At 46.2% G+C, this 6000-nt stretch overlaps 1 protein-coding gene across 5 annotated transcripts in view; it reads left to right on the top strand.

Annotated features, from left to right (window-relative positions):
* Positions 1-2577: 2577 nt before the first annotated feature.
* ICA1 (islet cell autoantigen 1) overlaps positions 2578-6000 on the top strand; it is a 93290-nt gene continuing 89867 nt past the window's right edge. For 2 of the 5 annotated variants that reach the window (XM_005299879.5, XM_005299878.5), the window contains exon 1: positions 2578-2718. The gene's annotated coding sequence lies outside the window, so the exon portion shown is untranslated. Of the gene's footprint in view, positions 2719-5741; positions 5934-6000 lie in introns of those variants that run through there. The other 3 variants (XM_042856769.2, XM_065587033.1, XM_065587034.1) reach the window with 3 other exon arrangements.

Raw genomic sequence — 6000 nt, 5'->3', positions numbered from 1 at the left:
TTTGCCCTGCTGCCTATAAAAGACTTGACAACAGTTAGGTAGCTGGTAAACTGGGATCACAGCTTATCATGCTGACCAATATTCTCTCCCTCATTGGTCTGGCTGTTCTCTTTTGACTTAGACTGCAAACTCTTTGAGACAGGAACCATCTTTTTGTTCTGTGTTTGGACAGCACCTAGCACAAAGGGGTCCTGCTCCATGACTGGGGCTCCTAGGTACTACTTAATAGAAACAAATAATATTAATTTTACTGCACTCTCCTGGTGCCCTCTCACTTTTATTGGTGAGGAGAACCTGAAGCAAGGGCACTGGGAAAAGTAAGAACCCATTACTCTTTCTTTACATGTTTTCCTCTCAAATGCCCCTCATGTTTGTCCCAGTTCCCATTACTCCACATAAACCTCATTTTTGTTGTTGAGTAAGCATGAAAAAGGGAGGTTACAGAAGGCGTCATTTACAGTGAAGGAAGGAATTACAGCCATTCAATTTTCCTAACTGAATCATTTCTGTGTGTCCCTCATTTGGGGGCTTTATCCCACAATGCATCCCACACTCAGGCCTTGGCAGGGTGAGAGCAGACTAGCCAACTCTCACAAATTTATTGCGAGAGATGTGATTTCTAAGTAAAATTAAGCCTCACTCACAATCTCGTGATAGACCCCCTCAAAGCTCAGGATTTTTTTTCAGCTCCAGCTGTCAGCCTCAGGTAGCTGCTTCCCTGCCAACCTGGGAAGTGGGAGTGTTACCCCAGAATTTCACAGTCCTGCATGTACCCCAGAATGTGACAGTACTGCAGTCAGCAATTTTGTATGTTGAGCCATGGCCAGCTGAAAATCAAAATCACATAGCTAGGAAAATCTTTAGGCCTTGAGAGGCAAGGCCAAATAATTGCATGTCTGCAATTTTGCTATCAGAATGGGAGGATGGGTTAAGAAGTGAATGTATTGTGAGAATAGAAGGAGGGTTTAGATGGTCGACCTTGGCCTGGAGCACCTCTGACACCTTTGATATGTAAGTTTTATTATTGTTATGACCAGAAATGTTTTGATGATAAGAGATAATGAGTAGTTTTGCTGAAAGTAGGAGAATTAGTGACCCATTAGGGATTACTATGGTGACCCACTAGGAGTCACAATAGGTTATGTGCTTTGAAGTTAGCTATAAAAGAGTAGGCAAAATAATTTGCTTTGGAGCAATTCGAGGAAGTTTTCTTTGAGCATGGATTTTGAGCATGGATCTGGCATCTAAGCTCTCCAGCAGTCAGAGGGAAGGGAGATGTGCCCCCCCCCCGGAGCCTGGCCACTGATCCTTTTAAACCATTTCTTAACTTTAGGTAAATATAAATGTTTTGAAATGCTCTAAACCTACGCTGACAGCATATGTATGTGTGTGTGCTTAAGATCTAATAAAAGACTCTAGTTTGTACCATGATATGTCAGACGGCTGAGCTGTGCCCCCATTGATTTATTACTGACACTACCTGGAGAGAAACAGTTAAGTTACCACTGTTTTGGGTTCTGAAAACCCTGAGTAACAGGAGAGGGGACCCCACTGCAGCCCCCCTGCCCCAAGCTTGGGGAGGGTGAAGAACCCTAAGAGGAATAGAAATGAGGCTGGAAGGGCTGAACTGTGGCCTGGGTGCTGCAGGGGGACTGAAGTGAGAAGGGTGGGGGCTGGTAGGATGCAGGGGCTGTACTGATGGTGAGTTCTGAGCAATGGGGTGAGTGCTGAGAGGATGAACTGAGGATGGTGGGGTCTATGGAGTAGGGAGGCTAAACTGAGGGGGCTTGAGTGGGGACACAACTGATGGGGGACTGGAGGACAGGATTAATTGCTGGGCAAGAATCAAGCAGATGTGGAGGTGAGAGCTCCTGGAGCAGAGGCCAAAGTTACCTTATCCAGTAACTGTGCGAGAATGGGAAACACTAATTGTCACATGCATATACCCTGGGGATGGGCAGAGGGAGTTCAAAAACCCAGAGACTGACCTAAAAAAGACAATATAATCTTTGTAAAAAATCTCATGGTTTTTTGGGGGCAGTTTTATGATTTTGGGGGAGCTGACTCATGATTTTTCATCTGATATTGGCAATACTACTAGAGGTATGAAGACTCATGGGGGCTGCTCCAACTCTCTGGCTGGAAGTCAATGGCCAGGCTCTCACTTGACTTTCATGGGAGCTGGATCCAGCCCCTGCTGTCCATTCCTTCCTCGCCGCTCTGTACCCACTAGGTCGCCCTGCCTCCCAGCACACAGAGGCTTCCTGATTCCGGGGGGGTGGGGGGAGGAGAGAATTTCATGTATTGCCTCCAGTACAGAATTCAGCCAGCCCGGGGCAGACAAAGGGGCAGGGGTGAGTGTCAGCCTGGCGCGGACAATCCCAGGGAGGTGCCAGGCACGGAACTGGGGACAATAGGGCCCGCTCGCCCCGGGTTCGCGCCAGGGCAACGCTCCCGAGGGCCGGAGCCGGGGGCGGGGAGGAGGATGTAGGTGACGGAGGCTCCGCCCTGCTCGGGGCCGGTCTCCCCGGCGGAGGAGCCTGCGTTCGGCATTGTGACGCTGGCGGGGCTGGAACACCTGGGGCGGCAGCAGCTCAGCAGGCCCCGGCGCGGGCTGTGGGGGGCGCCCCGGCGAAGAGGGGCCGCGCGGGGAGCGGGGCGCGCAGAGCCCTCTGCGTCCAGCACGGGGCGGCCGCGCCTTCCGCATCCCCGGAGAAGGTGAGCGCAGCCGGGGAGGCCCCGGGGGCGGGGGGAGGGGAATCGCGGCTTCTCGGTGCTGGGCCTGCCTGGAAGAGCAGGTTTCTCCTCAGGCAGCTGGTGCCCGGGCCGAGGCGCCTAAGGGCCGGGCAGGGCTGCGGGGTGGGCATGCTGGGCAGGCACCACGTCTCCCTCGGGTGGGATCCTTCGCCTCTCTTGCTGGGGGAGGGGTGGGCATGGGGCACTGATGCGCCCCAGGTGGGGGTGTAGAGCCAGATGTGGCTGAGGCTGGATTGTGACTCCTAATGGGCTTTGCCTGTGCAAAATTTCCAGGTTACAAAATGGCACCTGTCCCCCTCCATCTCCCCCCCCCCTTTGCCATTCGGGTACATCCCTGGGTTCATATGCAGTTTATCCATGTCTCTCTGGCTCCTTCCCCTCCCCGCACTCATCCCCTCCAGCCACTGGCCTTTGGAAAATGGGCAGACATGGCAACAGGGGGAAATGTCCAGTTAAAACTATTAAAAATCCTTCTCTGTGTTGCCACTGACCCCACAGATTAAAATGGAAAGAAATTTAAAAATCAAATGAACTTTTTACTGTTTTTTTCTGTGTGTTCACTTTTTGCATTTTCCTGAACTTGGATGAAGAAAATGCAATGGCTGTTTTCCCCCAGGTTGATAGTGGGTTTTCCTTTTTTTTCTATTATTGTGCATATTGCTCTGTTTGGGCTGCTGACCAGGTAGTGAAATGGCTACAGCCCAACAAAACTGGTTCCACTGGGATTTTAAAAAGCATGAAAATATTTCTAATGAAGTGTTAATATTATAAAAAGCTTAGTTTTACAAATCATAGATTTGTCTGCTGTGTCCTTTAAATTAGCATGTGAACAGCATGCATATAGTACCTTGGTGTGGTTTTTTTAAAGCGCACGATTTAGTCTTACTGTAAACTGTCAGGGTCCCTTCAATGAGCATGTGAGCAGCATGCTATTTAACTCATTGATATACTGACACAGGTATTTATTTATGTAAATATATATTGTAAGTGTATTTATATATGTAAATGAAATAAGTGTTCTGTTCTGAACTCTCTCATTTAGTGCTAATAGTCTGTCTCTCATTCTGATCCAGCAGAGATTATGGTTCTATTTGGTTTCAATGGATTAGGACCTGATTTCAGTTTCACGGACATAAATCAGAATCTGGCCTTTAGTTTCCAGAATATTTTTATCTCCTATGGTTCTCTGGATGTATTGGAAAGGGGAAGGCTGAATCTTTAGTAGCTGAAATGCCTTGTTGATATGTCATCTTTGGTAGTCATGTGCAGCCCCTGCTGTTCTTTTCCCCTTGTTTACCTCTGTTATCTTCTCCCAGGTCTTGGTTTCCTGGTGGATGTGGGGTGTGTTGAAAGTGTGAAGCTGTATGTACAAATTATGGGCTGAAAAGGCCCAGGTACCAAGTTTTTTTCCTCCAGGGCAGGCTTCTCTGAAGTGAGCTTAGTTCCCTGGTTCTGCCTGCAGGGGCAGTCAGCTGTTGGTATCAGATGAAAGCGACATCTCCCAGAACTGTTTGATCACTTTCTCACAACATCAGGCCAAGCAAACTGTGTGTTGGATTCTTGAATCCTTAACTCAGACCTCGTGTAATGCCAATCTTTCCCCCAATGTTTCCTATTGGTGGTAGCAATGGTGAGGGCTCTTGTATAGGCAAGGCACTGGCAGCTCCACTGTTTTTTATCACTTTGTTGTATAGACTATGACCCTGTATACTGAATTTCCCGGTGTAGGCATTAATATGTGAATCTTAACAGATATAGTTACACCATCATAACCCATTGTGTGGACACTTGTATCCTGGTATGATTGCCTTTTTTCAATTTTAGCTTATGGCATTGAGGAAAAGGTTTAAGCTAAACCAAAGAAAGCCACTGTTAACTGTATTGGCATAACAAGTAAAAATTTTCCAGGTAGACAAGCCGTATGTGAAGGCAATATGATGGTTAAAATGCTGCCAACGCCTTGTCTACATTAGAGCTGCACAAGTTTTCTATTACTGCACTATTGGGTGATGGCTTTTAGTGAAACTGATATATTGCATTGGTTCTCAACATGGGGATTGCATCCTCCACTGGGGATGGTCTAGGGAGGGAACAGGTCTAGGGAGGTCATTTATGGCTAGATGGGAAAAAGATTGGGTCCAGAAACGATTTTTTCTTTGAAATATAGGGTCATGTTATGGAAAAGAGTAAAAAATATTGGTCTAGTGTAGACTCTGAGCCCAGCCTGCTGAAGTCAATGGGAGTTTTGCCTGAGTAAAGACTGTGGGGTGGGGATCTGTGTTACTTTAAAAACAAGCTTTTCCTCTTTTCTTTTAAAGCTAACTATATTGTACTGCTATCTATACATTATATGTGCTTCACAGTCCCAACCCTGAACTGTTCTGATGAATTCCCAAGTAATACTACCAAAAAAGTTTGAATAATTGCACATACTTTTTACCCTCTAACCTAGTGTTGAAAGCTGTTGTTTAAGTTGGCAGGAAAACCTACTACTCCATGAGTCAGTCTTCAAAACAAAAAGTCAGGAAATGGCATCAAAGTGTCATTTATATTTTCTTAAATGCCTCTTCCATCAGCATAGCAGTAAAGCAGTTGGTTGTTCAAAATGTTTTGCCACTGTTTAATTTGTGTAGTATTTTCAAGGTTAAACTTTGCAGAATTATGCAAAAGCATTATAAATAAGGAAAAACTGGAAGCCAGGAACATTGGAAGAACATTCTTACTTTTCTACACTGCCTAGTAATTGTGATTTCACAACAATTGTTTTGTAGCTGTTACTAGCTGTGGTAAAGTGAGTCTCTTATGCAATCAGTTACTGTAGATCTTGGGAATTATCTGTTACAGGTCGTTATAATAACATTCAAGTCACTCTTGCCCGTACCTTCAGTAGAGATGACTCCTGTAGTGGAGCTAATTACAGACCCCATTGGTGTTTCATTGAAAACTATAGTACAAAGGTTAACTTTCAAGCACAACCAGTCTGTGTTGGTCTGGAGTGTTGACTCCAAGGTGAAACAGGATCATTGTATATTGCTGATGCCGTGCATATGGTTAATCAGACCTCATGGATCAGAGTGCAAGCTGACCAGCTGAAGGGGTTCAGAGAGGAATATTCCCCCTCCCTCCCCCCATGTACAGCAATAGTATTATGCATCTTGCTTCATTGACGAGTGGGGGTAAGAATTTAAATTAGATATGTTGAGTAATAAGCACTGCTGGAAATAGGATATCTGACCAGTTGAG

Source organism: Chrysemys picta, chromosome 2 (genome assembly GCF_011386835.1).
Source record: "Chrysemys picta bellii isolate R12L10 chromosome 2, ASM1138683v2, whole genome shotgun sequence".
Classification (NCBI taxonomy): domain Eukaryota; kingdom Metazoa; phylum Chordata; order Testudines; family Emydidae; genus Chrysemys; species Chrysemys picta.
The sequence above is the reverse complement of the archived record's forward strand: the minus strand, read 5'-3'. Positions and strand labels throughout refer to the sequence as shown.